This window comes from Phocoena sinus, chromosome 17, assembly GCF_008692025.1.
Source record: "Phocoena sinus isolate mPhoSin1 chromosome 17, mPhoSin1.pri, whole genome shotgun sequence".
Classification (NCBI taxonomy): domain Eukaryota; kingdom Metazoa; phylum Chordata; class Mammalia; order Artiodactyla; family Phocoenidae; genus Phocoena; species Phocoena sinus.
In genome coordinates, this window is record NC_045779.1 from 22,135,727 (window position 1) to 22,151,278 (window position 15,552).

The 15,552-nt window shown below is 40.3% G+C and overlaps 1 protein-coding gene across 2 annotated transcripts in view; it reads left to right on the plus strand.

The window, feature by feature from the left end:
- The first annotated feature begins 5,133 nt into the window (after positions 1-5,133).
- The window catches only part of PKIA (cAMP-dependent protein kinase inhibitor alpha), a 97,252-nt gene continuing 86,833 nt past the window's right edge, over positions 5,134-15,552 (plus strand). The window contains exon 1 of one of the 2 annotated variants that reach the window (XM_032610554.1): positions 5,134-5,274. The gene's annotated coding sequence lies outside the window, so the exon portion shown is untranslated. The remainder of the gene's footprint in view (positions 5,275-15,552) is intronic. The other variant, XM_032610553.1, reaches the window with a different exon arrangement.

Here is a 15,552-nt window from a genome sequence, read left to right on the forward strand (position 1 = left end):
CCTCCTACCCTTCTCATAAGTCAAAATTATGTAAAACAATATTGATTGTCATGCAGTGAGTGCCCAATTCTTTCCTAGTAAACTAAGTTCCCAGCTTTAGGCAGACCCCTATGTAGTGAAGAGAGCAGGAGACCTGGCAGTCAGTGGATGACAGATGCCTGGGCCAAATCACCCTGACAACTCCTCTCCATAATAAATCTGAGAAGCTAATCTCTGCTAAATTGTTAATGGCTGCTAATCAGATCCTGGATACATGGTTACCCCTCCTGATAGTATATTTGCATTTAAATGAGTCTTTTCTGGAAGGACTCCTTAACCCAAAGGAGTGGTTCTAATGCTGACAGTTTCAGAGGCACCCAGGGCCTCTGGCTCAGGTTTTCATATTGTCCTTTGAGGAGACCCATGATATCATGAGGCCATTTGATCTCTAATTCCAGAAAATCAGAAAGGAATTACTGCGGACCTCAAAGTCCTGATCCGAAGATTGTTTTTTAAAAAAGGGTTGTTCAATGAAAAGTGATAGATTAAAAAGCTGATCTATTTCACCTCACCCTAGCCACTGTTCATTAAATTAAATCATCTGGCATACTGGTGTATGTCAAGTTCCAAGCAGATAGATTCAAACTGTACATGTTGAGGTAAGGCATTTCTCATTTCACTTTTTTTCTTTCTATTTCCCCTATGTCTCTCATCATGGTATAGTATCTGAAGCAGTTAATTCCTGCCATTTAATATCTTTAATCTTTGTTTTTTCCCAAGCACCATCAACACTGATTGTCTTCCATGAGTAAAAAGCACCTGGCAAGAGTACTTTCATGGATGAAGGAGCCTGAATTATCATGAGAAACTATCTATACCTCCAGTGAGTCTGGCTTCACAGAGTGAAAACTATACAAGGAAGGACAATCCAATATGTTATGTAACTGTCCCAAATCGCCACACTTAATCCCCACTGTCTCAAACAAATTGAAAGAAAAGATTGAACATCTACTTTCACTCTTAAGGACAAGCCTATGTAATAGCCATTGTTCTCCTTATTTCAAAAATGAGACAAAGTCAGGCTGTGAATGGAAGGATCCAATCTCCAGTCTGTTCAACTACAAAACCCCTGACCTTCAGGGTCATCTTGTCTTTTTCTCATCCTCCGTCAACCTTATATGGACTTTTACCTCCAACACTGATACCTAGCAAATCCTTCAACTAAATTATAAATTATTAACCATAAGGTTTAGCATGTTCTCTCTTCCAAGGTATTTAGAACTTTAAAGGAGAAAGAAGCCTGCCCAAGTGGGCAAAGCTAACACTTATCAAGCATGAGCTCCCAACATTTGCACCAGAAAATTTCACATCATCTCATTATAAACTGACAGTAATTTTTGTGAGGTTGAGATCCTAACCTTTTTACTGTGGATCCCTTTGACAATATGGAGTAGCCCATTTAAATAGTCTTAAAATAACACTTTTAAATTCATAAAATATAATACATAGAATCTCAAAAGAAACTAGTTACTATGTTTTAAATGCAGTCATTAGAATATTTTAAAAACCAAATTTGTGATATAGAAACGAATGGCTATTTAAACTCATTAAATAACAAGATATAACAGAGACTCTATTAACTACTATACTTAAAAATAGTGATGTTGGGGTGATGGGTAAACAATTCTGATACATGTGTACTGAAATTGAACAATTAAATAAATAGATGGTGGATGGTGGTAGCCACATTTCTCAATATTAAAGTATGAATTTACAGATAAACAAGAGGAGAAAGCTAAAATAATCTCAGCATTAATGGATTATAGTTGCAGACATCAGTATACACTCAGTTCAATATAGATATAGATAGTTATATAGAGAAATATTTACTGATATGTGTATATACATGGGTTAGTATACATATATATTTCTTTGTTCTCTCAGTTAAGAGAGCCTAATCAAATAATACCCCATTAGCAACAGCACATCTAGAGCCCAGATCTTGGTTTCTATTACTACTCTCCAATAAAAGGAATCAGGGCTCCTCAGAGAAATGACTGATTCTAGGACTGAGGCAGGAAATACACAAATTGAGCCTGGAGCATCTAGTGGTACCAGAAAGTCAGGAAGTGTTAAACACACACACAAATATGCATGCTAAACACATATACACACAGATACACACACACACACAAACTCACACACCCCAAAGGGAGTACGTCAAAGAAGCACAGGCACCAAAAGCAAAACCTCCCAATGGCCAAAGCTGGAACAATTCAAACAACAAAATAAAGTAGTATTGGATTATAACGCAGAGGATAAAATAGATATCCATGAGTCTATACTGATATAAATAAATATCAATAATTGAATAAATTAATATTTAGGGGAAAATAGACAATTCTGTGCGGAAGAATTCCAAATACTTTATGTACATACTCTGTCCTCAAGGAGGTGGAGCATAACCCTCCACTCTTTGGGTTTGTGCTTCACATAGTGACTTCCTTCCAACAGGTGTAGTGTGGAAGGGGTGGAGGAGTAACTTTACAGTGGAGAAATCTGAGACACTACCTCAGCCAGGTTATCAAGGTCAACATCAACAGTCAAATCACGTTGACGGCATGTACCCTTGATATGATGTTATAAAAAAGGCACTTTATCTGGTTGTCCTCCCAATAAACCATAATCCCAGTCTTACCATGAGAAAAGCATTGGACAGATTGCATTAGTGAGGTATGCTACAAAACACTTGATCACTGCTCCTCAAAACTGTCAAGGTTAGGGCTTCCCTGGTGGCGCAGTGGTTGAGAGTCCACCTGCTGATGCAGGGGACACAGGTTCGAGCCCTGGCCTGGGAAGATCCCACATGCCAGGGAGCAACTAAGCCCATGTGCCACAACTACTGAGCTTGTGCTCTAGAGCCCGTGAGCCACAACTACTGAGCCCATGTGCCAAAACTACGGAGACCCACGCGCCTACAGCCCGTGCTCCACAACAAGAAAGGCCACTGCAATGAGAGGCCCGTGCACTGCAACGAAGAGTAACCCCCACTCTCCACAACTAGAGAGAGCCCGCGCGCAGCAATGAACACCCAACACAGCCAAAAATAAATAAATAAAATAAATAAAACAAAACTGTCAAGGTTATCAAAAACAAGAAAAGCCTGAGAAACTATCACAGCCCAGAGGAGCCTAAGGGGGCTTGATAACTAAATGTAATGTGGTGTCCTGGATGGAAGCCTGAAACGGAATTAAGGACACTAGGCAAAAGCCAAGGAAATCTGAATAAAGTACAGACTCTGGTTAATATTATTGTATTAATATTGGCTCATTAATTGTAAAAAAGCACCACGCTATTGTACGGTGTCAATAATAGAGGAAATTGGGAATGAGATATATAAGAACTCTGTATTATCCCCTTAATTTTTCTGTATATCTAAAACCATTCTAAAATATATATAGTCTATTAGATAAAACAAAAAAGGTAATGATGATTTGATTGTAACATCAGAGTAGTGATACTTTGAGGTGTCTATAAAAACTGCCTTAGGAAATTGTCTGTGACATCTGCTGGTGATATAGTTACAGGTACGCCTAATATTATTGTGGTTTGTTGTCTGCATTTAGATTTAAAGGAAATGCTAAATACTAAATTCCAGTTAGAGGTTAGTGAAATTAAAGATGTAATATTCCCATCCAGATTCCACATACACTTTGATACATATTAAGAATCCCCTGCTCTTTGGTGAGGTCTAATTTTATGAAAGTGAAATTCAGAGAGATGAATTAGGTTGTTCCAGCTTTTAAAAAGCCCGCATTCTAGGGTCAAGAATTCTTACTGAGCCTTGTTGAAACTGTTTGCTACACTACCTCCTAATTTTGGCAACTGCTAAACAGAGAGTTGGGAACTCTTCCTAGATTAAAAGTACTGCCTTGGCCTTGTGCAATTATACTGTTTAGGTTGCTGGACAAATCCAAGGATAAAACTGGCCTGGACCTAGTCATGGGCAATTCCAAAAGCAAGCTGAATGTGAGAAGTTCACTCACAGAGAACCTTAGTGTTAAAGAGCCTCTCTACTTGGGAATGGCTCAACACTGGGAAAATAAACCCTGGTTCAGCTGTAAAGAGAGCACATCCTTGGCCGTTTTTCCCCCTTAAGTCCGGAAACTGATGATCTGGTCAGCTTAGGAGAGGGAGGGAGGGAAGGAGCAAGGGAGGAAGATGAGAGAGAGAGAGAGAAACCTGTTAATAGCTGGTGCCAATTTAAAGAGAGAAGGAAAGGGCTTATTATATACGTATACGCTAATATTATTCTTAAAGCCAATTCTGATATATCCTTCGGGAAAGAAAGAGATGCAGCCATCTGTTAATGTGGCTTCAGCTTCTTGGTTTCCAAATGTTACAGCTGTCATCAGATCAGCCATTCCACCTGGGGCGGGGCCAGGAGATTAGAGGTGAGAGTTGGGTTAGGGTTAGAGCTGTCCACTAAGGACACCACTAAACAGCAACGAAATCTTGGGGCGACCCCTCTCTCTTTCCTCGAGTGCTTTCGCTAGCCGGTCCTACTTCCCCACTCCTTTGGGAGTTTCCTGTTCCATTACGTAGGCAAGAGGGCGAGAGGGCCCAGCTTTCATCATTGTGAGTGGTTTGGCTGGGTGTGTACGTGCGAGTAACTGTGTGTGTGTGTGTGTGTGCGCGTGTGTTGGGGGAAAGTGGAGCTTGCTACAAGGGGCTTAGAAAAACTAGTCGCCAATTTAAAATATTTTCGGAGTGTTTGAATGATATCTTAAAAGCTAATCCCACTCTCAAATTCAGCGAAATGAACAGCACAGGTAAGGAAGATGAAGAGGGTGGAAAACCCAAACAGCGGAATGGAGCTGTCCATGCCGCGGGAGTGACAGGGGAGCGCTCAGAGGAAAGGAGCTCTGCAGAGAAAGTCACTCTGGCTCTTCTCTGTCGGTCCACCAGCCGGCGACGCTTCTTCTGTAAAAGCATTCCTAGAAAATAACCCTAAAACCGGGAAGGGTAGCGATCGTTGAGCGCAGTTTCCAGGAGCCGGTCCCCGCAGCCGGTAGAGGTCCCTCTCCCCCCGCGGCTGGCGCGGAATGTGGCGATCCGGCCCGGCGCGGGGGATGACTTCTTGCGGCCGGAGCTCGGCGGCGGAAGCAGCTGCTGCAGCTTGCAGGTGTGGTGGCGGCCGGCCGAGCTGACCACGCACAGACCCGGCGCGGCGGCACTGCGGCCCCGGGGCAGCCGGCGCCGGGGACAAGAGCTGATTCGATCCCTCCGGAGAAGGTAAGCAGCCCGGCTATTATTAGCGTCGGCCACACTGCGCGGTGCTTTCTGCTTGGTTAGTAATGGGGTTTGTAATACAGAGGGAAGACGGGGAATATCCCTGCCGCCTTCTGCAATGGGAAAAGGAGCAACAACTGGAATTGAAATGTTAATCAGCCAAGTGCTTGAGATTACTGGAGGAGCGGTGTTACTGGGCAAACAAAGAAGGCGGTCAGCCTCTGTAATCTTAAGATAATCAACCATTGCTATGCCACACTCGCTTAGATATTGAAGAGGATTCAGAATGTAAAATAATTTGAGTTGCACTTTTACGTTGCTACCTTCCACCTTCTCTTGGTGAATTTCTGGTTTGCGAGCAGCAGGTTCTTGTCAGCAGCCTGGAGAAGTAATCGGCAACCTTCCCTCTCCTTTTGCCTTCCTCAGTCTTCTCCCTTTCCAGTTATCAGAATGGGTCTGCACATTTCAACGTAAAACACCCAGTTCAACACTGAACCTTTAGAAAGAATCTCAAATTAGAGGAGAAACTTACCTCCTGGAGTTCAGCTTGGGTTGAGCAGCGCTTGTCCCCACTTCTCCCTTCATTTACCATCTTCTCTTGTCAATCATTTCATTGATTTCCCCCCCACCCCGCTCCGGGGATGCTGTGCCCATTAACAAGCCAGCTCTTGTCAGCGCCTGTCCACCACCTCTGTTCCGTGACTGATTTTTCAAGGACCCAGAAAGGGCATTGCCTTATACCACGTTTGGACTATTATCTGTGTCCTTCCCCGAAATGCATGGCATGAAAAATCCTTTAAGCCCAGTACCAACATGGTTTCCGATAACTCCCTTCATTGTAGTCAGTGCAGCTACCAGATGGGTTTGGAGGACAGCCGAATCTGTTGGGGTGTGAGAAAGAGGGCTATACCTACATATTTTGCTCCATGTGCATAAGAATAGGTGGAAGTAGAAATGCAAATGTCAGTCTATCCCGTTTTTCTTGAAGCTTTTTTAGTCCCACTAGGTTGTGAGACACCTAGCTGGGTAGGGTATGGGGCAAGTCCTCCTGCAAAAGCAAGCAGTTTGTTTGTCCTAGGATTCCCCCAATCACCTCAAAAGAGTTTCCAGAGAGGCTTTTCCCACAGACAGTCAGAAAGCTAGGGGAGGTGGCCAAGGTAAACCTCAGGTTATTTGGGCATCCTCATGTTAGTCTCCCCTTTTAGGGGTTCTGACCTAGGATTTCCCCACAAACACTTTGCCGCTGAGCTCAAGTGCCCATTCTTTTTGCCCACCTAGGGATGTACAATTGAATGATATTCTGTGTAATGGTGGAGATTGCTATGGTGGGGATAGCAAATGTGCCACTTCACCAACAGAGAACAGTTGCAATAAGCCAGACTGTGTGGTGTCTGTGTGCCAATATTCCCTTTAAAAAGAGATTTGTTATCTTTAAATCTGAAATTGAAGATACAGTTTGACTCAAAAGGCCATGCATTTTATTTTAACAAATTAAAATAGGAGATCAATGAAAAAGAGGGCCAGGGTTTATAGCTAACCTTCTTACCTTCTTTTTATTTATTTATTTATTTATTTATTTATTTAAGGCTGTGTTGGGTCTTCATTTCTATGCGAGGGCTTTCTCTAGTTGTGCAAGTGGGGGCCACTCTTCTTCGCAGTGCGCGGGCCTCTCACTATGGCGGCCTCTCTTGTTGCGGAGCACAGGCTCCAGACGCGCAGGCTCAGTAGTTGTGGCTCACGGGACTAGTCGCTCCGCGGCATGTGGGGTCCTCCCAGACCAGGACTCGAACCTGTGTCCCCTGCATTAGCAGGCAGATTCTCAACCACTGCGCCACCAGCGAAGCCCCTTACCTTCTTTTTTAAATATTGCTTTTAGGACAAGATACTGGTTCTGAAAAATCATGTTACTTCTATTATATATCATTATTGGTTTTCTGATTACAAATTCTCTATTTATAAATACACTTTGGAAAGATTTGAGTTGGTTTCTTTGTCTCTATCTTCAGTATATGAGGCAGAAGGAGTGGAGGGGGGTGGGCAAATCCCATCCAAATGGCCCACTCAGAGAGAACTGTTCCCCGGACCATGCAAACCTCTGGACCGAAATTTTTTTGGCTGGTTGTTATTATTATCTTTAAATGTGGTTTGGGTTTGAAATATTAAATTTTCAATATTCTAAAATTTTGACTCAGGCACACCAACTAGAAGAGAGAACAAAGAACAAGAATAGCAAGACTATTTTCCACCTTTCTTACCTAATTGTAAAATATTTAATTATATGAATAATTATTCTGAATAATAAGTGAAGAACATATTAAAATAATAATTCATTTTTAAGAAAGTAGCCCAAGGTTTATGAAATACAGGTTAGTGCAATTGATCTTAAGTACAGTAAAAATTTCTGTAATTTTAAAAGGTGTTTTTATGTTGAGTATTAGTACATGAAAATATGCTAATGATGGTTAGAAATGGAAATGTCTGTTAGTTGGTTTCTGAAGAAACTGAAGTCTTTGGCAAGAAATGGGGCAGGATTAAGGGACTGGAGCCGCCAAAGCTGGCATCATACCTGCCAGTGGTTTTATAGGTGAGATGGATGCACTAAGTTATGGATTAGGGTTGGAGAAACCTTCTGGGGAAGAAAGAACACAAGATAGAAAATATAATTTGTTATTTTAGTGCAACTAAGATAATTAAATTTAAGGTATTTCTGAATTTGGACTTCCTTAGATTTAAACAATTTCTGAGGAAAGTTTCTAAATTCAAAGCCCTAGGTAGACATAGTTGATTTCCTAACCAAAACTGATTTATGACTCTATTTCCTTTTTTCAAAACGTTTCCCAGAGAAAGGAAAAATTACTTGCCCCGTGTTAAGGAGGAGTAATACCAAATAGAAGGATGTACCCTATTAGATGCTAAATGAACTGTAGGTCCTTTTTTGTAGATTTCACAAGACAGAATTGAAATCAATCTGTTGCTTTCCAATCACGTAAAAAACAACATTTAGTCTGGTGGGTGGTCAGTGTTATCAGTAATTGAAGACTTGAGTACCGATTTAGGATTCAAAGTTGCCCTCTCCTTACAAAAGGCATTTTCTGGTGCTGCATTACTGCCATTAGCTACAATTGAAATAGACTTATCCTGAGATTTTGAAAAACAGAAAAAGAAATAGTAGGATTAATAAGGCTTTGCCTCCACTGAGAATGGGTAGAAAAAGTGCTATTTTGAAAGTTATCAATGGCCTCTTAATTGCCAGATTTCTGCGCTGTTTCAAATTGTTTTTTTTTTTTTTTTTTTTTTTTTTTTTTGCGTTACGTGGGCCTCTCACTGCTGCGGCCCCTCCCGCCGCGGAGCACAGGCCCCGGACGCGCAGGCCCAGCGGCCACGGCTCACGGGCCCAGCCGCTCCACGGCACGTGGGATCCCCCCGGACCGGGGCACGAACCCGCGCCCCCTGCATCGGCAGGCGGACCCCCAACCACTGCGCCACCAGGGAAGCCCTCAACCTGTTTTTTATGTCTTTATTTTTAAGTTCTCTTCTAAGTTCTGTTTTTAAAATTTTACTGCTTAGTGTTTTATTCACTAAAATAGCATTTTTAATTGAAGTATAGTTGATGTGTAATATTATATGTTACAGGTGTAAAATATAGTGACTCACAATTTTTAAAGGTTATACTCCATTTCTAGTTATTATAAAATATTGGCTATATTTTCTGTGCTATGCACTATATCCTTATAGCTCATTTTATAATAATAGTTTGTACCTCCTAATCTCCTATCCCTATAATGTTCTTTTTGTTTTAAATTAAATACTTGTGTTCAAAAGTATTATAATAAGTAATATATAAAGAGATATCTCTTTATCTAGTTTCTCACTAATCCCCTTAAATTACCTCATGACCAGCCTAGAACAAGTGATATTTATTTGTAGTTTGTGCCTCATGATATCACGACTATATGTCTTCATTTGTTCCTTTCACTCACCCTGCACACGTTGAAACCTTGCTCACATCATACACTGCCTCTTCCATGAGCCCTTCCCCATACCCACCTTCTTTCTCATTTCAGATGTGTTTCTCTCTTGTCTGAATTCCTATGGCACTTTCTATTTTGGTCTATCCTTTAGTTTGAACATGATTTGCTGTTCTAAAATAACCCTAGAGAGCAGAGTCTTTGACTAACAACTTTTTATTACCTGCAACTCATAATACAGTGCCTAGCTATGTATATTCAAAATAGTTGTTCAGCAATTTGATTTTAGTGAAGAAATTAGCTATTATTTTCCGGGGGTGTATATCCACCTACTCTCGTATCCAAGTTAGGCTCTAAATAATGTGTGCAAGTGCATTTTAGTTTTAAATCCCTATATAATAATATAGTGAAAGTACATTCAAACAGTTATATTCAACAAAAGTTATTGTGAGCTTACATGCCCTTAAATGGATATTGGCTCATCCGCATCAAACAGCGTAGTAAGCATTACAGAACAAAGCGTTAAAGAAGACATTGTACCAGCTTTCAGTATGCTTTCATTCTACTGAAAACAAGTAAGCAGGGGAAGATGTCTTGCATAAATAAGTACTAGTTTTAAAGCACTCTGCTAGGTACTTTCATCTATGGTATACAATTTCATCCTTCTACTATATGCTAATTTTACACTGAGACTCAGAGATCTTACCTAAATGGCAGAGATTCTTTCCACATTAACATGCTGTTCTTTGAAGTGTTAACGAGTGAAGGAAAACTATAAAAACATAATCAGAGTAGTTTAAAATTGTTTTGTGATCAGGCTTTCCAGCGCTTTTTAAACTTTTGGGTCTTAACATCCCCTTGAATAATTCAATAAAGGCTATGCATCCACTCCCCTAGTACATACACAACACACACACATAGAATTTTGCCTGTAATTGCAGGTGTTTACAGACCTAATAAAGGCCTCCTTTGCAAATGCTTTAAGGACATCTATGCCGGGCTGAGTTTTTCTTTTTGCTTGTTCTATGCTTAATATTTATTTTTGTACCTATTAAAATTAAACAAATTGTTATCTGTTATAGATTGAGATATAAACCTAAACAGCTTCGTACTTTACAACTTTTCTTTTTGCATTTTTGTATTCTGTTCTTCTCTCTCACACAAACATAGAAATTTATATAAATGAGATCAAATAATACTTTTTTGTGAAGAGAATTCTTAGAATTTATTCTTAACGATTTTTCTATATATCACACGTCAGTGTTAGCTATGGTCATCATGTTGTACGTTATGTCCATAGTATTTATTTATCTTACAATTGGAAGCTTGTACCTTTGACCATCTTCCTACAATTTCCCCTCCCCTGACCCTCTGTCTTCTGTAACCACAGGTCTGATCTCTTTTTCTATGATTGTTTTCTTTTTCTTTTTAGTTCCACATATAAGTGAGATCATATAGTGTTTGTCTTTCTTTCTCTGACATTTAACTTAGCATAAAGCCTTCAAGGTCCATTTCTGTTGTCTCAAATGGTAGCATTTCTTTGTTTTCTTACAGATGAATAATATTTCAGTGTGTGTGTGTATGTACATATGATATGTATATATCTATAAATATATAAAGCAATCTCTTTACCCATTTGTCCATCAATGGGCACTTAGGTTGTTTCCATGTCTTGGCTATTATAAATAATGCTGCTATGAACATGAGGGTGCAGATATTTTTTGAGTTAGTGTTTTCATTTTCTTTGGATATATTCCCAGAAGTGGAGTTGCTAGATATATGTAGTTCTAGTATTAATTTTTGAGGATCCTCCATACTGATTTCCATACTGGCTTTACCAATTTACAATCCTACCAACAGCACAAGGGTTCCCTTTTCTCCACGTCCTCACGAGCATTTGTTATCTGTTGACTTTTTGAGGATGACTGTTATAACAGGTGTGACGTAATATCTCAGTGTGATTTCAATGTGCATTTCCCTAATGACTAGTGGTAATGAGCATCTTTTCATGTACCTGTTGGCTTTTTGTGTGTCTTCTTTGGAGAAATGTCTATTCAGGTCCTTTGCTCATTTTTTAATTGGGTATTTTTTTTTTTTTGCTATTGATTTGTTTGAATATTTAATTTATTGTGGATATTAACCCTTATCAGATATATGGTTTACAAATATTGTTTTCACATTCTATAGGTTGTCTTTTCAATCAACTTTGTTGATTTTGTTTGTTTTTGTTCTTCTTTGCTGTGCAGAAGCTTTTTAGTTTGATGTAGTTCCATTTGTTTATTTTTTATTTTGTCGTTTGTGTTTTCAGTGTCATATCCAAAAAGTCATTACCAAACCCATGTAATGAGCTTTATTCCATGTTTTCTTCTGGCAGTTGCATAGCTTCAGGTCTTACATTTGAGTCTTTAATCCAATTCAAGTTAGTTTTGTGAGTGGTATAAGATATTGGTCCAATTTCATTCTTTTACATGTGAGTATTCAACCATCCCAGGGTACCCTTGTATGTAACTTCTCTCTTTTCTCTTGCTGGTCTTAAAATTCTTTGTTTTTAACTTTTGACGATTTAATTTCAATGTGTCTCAGTGTAGCCCTATTTGAGTTCAACCTATTTGGGCTTGATTGGGCTTCATGGATCTGGATGTCCATTTCTCATCCTAGGTTTGGGAAGGTTTCACCCATTATTGCTTTAAATATACTTTTTTTCCCCTTTCTCTCTCTCTTTTCTTCTTCTTGAATTCCCATAACATGAACATTGTTTAGTTTCTTGTGTCCCATAATTTCCATAGGCTTTCTTCACTCTTTTTATTCTTTTCCTTTTTGTTCCTTTCACTGGGTAATTTCTAATGTCCTAACCTCCAGTTTGCTGATTCTTTCTTCTGCATGGTCAAATCCACCTTTGAAACTTTCTATTGAATTCTTCAATTCAGTTACTGTATTTTTAAAATCTAGTGTTCCTGTTTTTTTGATGTTGCTATTTCCTTGTCAAACTTCTTGTCTTGTTCATGCATTGTTTTCCTAATTTCACTTAGTTGTCTGTGCTTTCTTGTAGTTCACTAAACTTCCTTAGGAGGATTATTCTGAATTCTTTGATAGTTCATAGATCTTCATTTTTTTAAGGTCAGGTATTGGAGTTTTATGACTTTCCTTTGGTGGTGTCATATTTGCCTAATTTTTGTGATTCTTGATTCCTTACATTGGTATCTGCATATTTTAGTAATTGGGCTCTTCCTCCAGACTTTACTGGGTATTATATTCAGTAGCAGTAGTAGTAGTAGATGGGGCTATGAATTAGTTTCGTGGCAGAGAATCAGAGCCTGTATAGGACCTGGCTCTGGACAGGACCCAGAGCCTGTATAGTTCATTGTTTGGGAACCCAAATCAGGCCAGAGTGTGCACTTAATTCCCTGGTCAGGTGAGGACACTGGTTTTGCCCTGCAGATGGGGGAGGGAACAGGCTGTGCTGTCTGTTCAAGTGCCACTGTATCTAGGGCTGTTTAATGGGCTGTACAGCTTCCCATGCTCTCTGTTTAGGTTCCCCAGTTGGACATGCTGAAGGCTGTATTCAGTGATGAGTAGGGCTATGAATTAGATTTCCTGCCTGGGTGCAGCAGAAGCAGCAGCTCTAAAGCCAGTAAAGCTCTTTGTTGTCTTAACTCAAGCTGATCCACACCCCACGTTCTGTGGCTGAACAAGGCCACTGGCTTTGCTTTGCAGACTATCAGCTCTGCCTACCCTTCTCCAGGCTTGAGCACTGCTGGGCCGCACGGTTTCTAGGAGTTGTCACCAATCCTTCTAGTCAGATGGGCCACAGTACGTCCACAGCAGATGGGATGGGGCTAGTCCCAGTTCCTTTGCCTGGGTGGGATGAGGAGGGGCCACTGCAGGCTACTCTTAATTTCTCAAACAGGCTCCCCAGTTGGGAGGATCTGGGAGCTACTCTCAGCCTTGGATATGAATTAATCTCCCTGCCTGTGCACGATACAGGATCCCTCCACACCTGGTACTGGCTCTGCTTTGTGCCAGAGCCAGTGATGAGCTCTGGCTGCCTGCCACTTGGCTGGAGCGGCTGGAGCACGACTGGGCCAAATAGCTTCCAGGATTTATTACCAGCCCTTTTGGTCAGATGGCCAGAAGACACTCTCCACAGTGGGTGGGCTGTGACTCTGCTCTTTCCCTGGGTATGGGCAAACCAGGCTCAAGGGCCAGATGCGTATCAGGTAGATCTGTACCCTGCTGAGTTCCCTGGTTGTAGTGCCCTGCCAACCTGGGTCTGTAGATAAGCAAATATGCCAGTTATGATCACTACTTGGGCACTGCAGGTATGAATTCCATCTGTCACAATCCATGTGCTGGCTGTTGCATGCCCCTTCCCCCTTCATCACAGTCCAACTTTTAGTGGTCAAACCCTGCAGATTTCCCTGCAATCCCAGTGGAGCAGATTAGAGCAGTGGCGCCCACAAAGCAACCCCAATGCTAGTGGTAGTGCTTGCTGTCCCCCAGTTCTCTTCTCCTACTGGAGGAACCAGAGGTTCAGGGGAGACCTCACCCATGGTGCTCCATTGGCCTGGGGGAGGGGCAATGTGGTCAACGTGTAGCTCCTTCTCTCACCCTTCTAATGCAGTCTGTCTTGGTCTCTGTGGTGCACGGGGGTGCTTCAGCCTCACCTCCATGTTTTAGGATCCTCTCAAATAGTGTCCTGTTTCCAAATAATTGTTAGTTGTTCCTCCTGGGAGGGGGGTGCGGAGCCAGGAATGACCTTGGTGATGTCACCCCGCTCTGGGCTTACTTTGACAATATGTGTGTCCTTTATAGCCCAGACATTTCTGGTACTTGAAATGAGGTTCTCCTTTTATTGTTCTCCCTGCTTTAGGACCTGAAATGGGAGCTCTTCATTAGCACTGGCACAAAGGCTGCTGAGATGACTAGAAAGCAAGTGCCAAGGAGAACAGTGAATCAAAGAACCTTGATTCATGGAAAAGGAATCCCAGAAGGAGCTCTAAACGTTACACATTCCAAATGATTTATTCCGGGTTTTCCAATCAAACCCATTTTTACAAACAAGAAACAGTTCTCGGATTTAGAGTACTCTACTGCCAAGTATGTAGAAGAACATTGCCAGCAGTTGAGTGGTGTGGTCTATTGTGAAATATATTCAGTTTTCTTAGGATGGACATATGTCTACTTCAAAGTTACTATTTCTTTCTAGTAATGCTGTCTACAGTAATATATTTGCTTTTGCCAAGTTAAGAAAACAATGACATCCCTCCCAGGTTCTAAAACAATTACCAGCATAAAAATACATTAAAATTTTTAGCTGATACTTAAGGAAACCAGCACTAGCTAGCGTTCCTACTGATGCTAGTATTCAAAGAGAGGCGTGACAAAACCATTAATCTAGAAAAAACCGGGTTGGAAAGATGGAGAGAAAGAACTCAAGAGGACTGCTTAAGCTGTTGATTTCTTTACACGTCCCCAAATATGATAATAACCATATAAGCTCCTAAAATAAGTGCAATTTTATGCAAACTTCATAATACGCCTAGTAAGAGGTAAATTTTTACTTTATGTTATAGTTTATTTTTATTTTTATTTTGGTAAAATGTCCCATAACATAAAATTTACCATTTTATCCATTTTTAAGTGTATCATTTATTGGTATTAAGTACATTCACAATGCTGAGCAACCATTGCCATTATCCATATTTAGACCTTTCTTATTATCCCAAGCAGAAACTGTACTCACTAAACAATAACCCCTTATTTCTCCCCTCCCCTTAGCCTCTGGTTCACTCTATTCTATTTTCTGGGTTTATAATTTGCCTATTCTAACTACCTCATATAAGTGGAATCATACAATATTTGTCCTTTTGTGTCTGGCTTCTTTCACTTAACATAATGTTTTCAAAGTCCATCCATGTTTTAGCATGTATCAGTATTTCATTCCTTTGTAAAGCCACACAATGTATAGTGATTTTTAGTTGCAAAACACTTTTAGTACATTGTGTTTCTATTATATTAATGATATTTAGCATATATCACTACCATATTACCTTTAGTAGATGCCCAGTTATGTGTACTGTGAGTGAGCCATAATTTCATTCAGTCAAAACCCATTGATAAACATTTATTAAGTTCCAAACAGTTTTATGATTTCAAGAAATGTGGTAATGGACATAGAGGTTCATGTCTTTATGTGCTGGAGCTTTTACTTTTGATGGAAGAATTCTTGGAGTGGCATGGAATGGTATTGTTGGGTCAGAGATTATGCAGAAACATTTATAATTGGAATACATACATTGACTATAAAAACCAT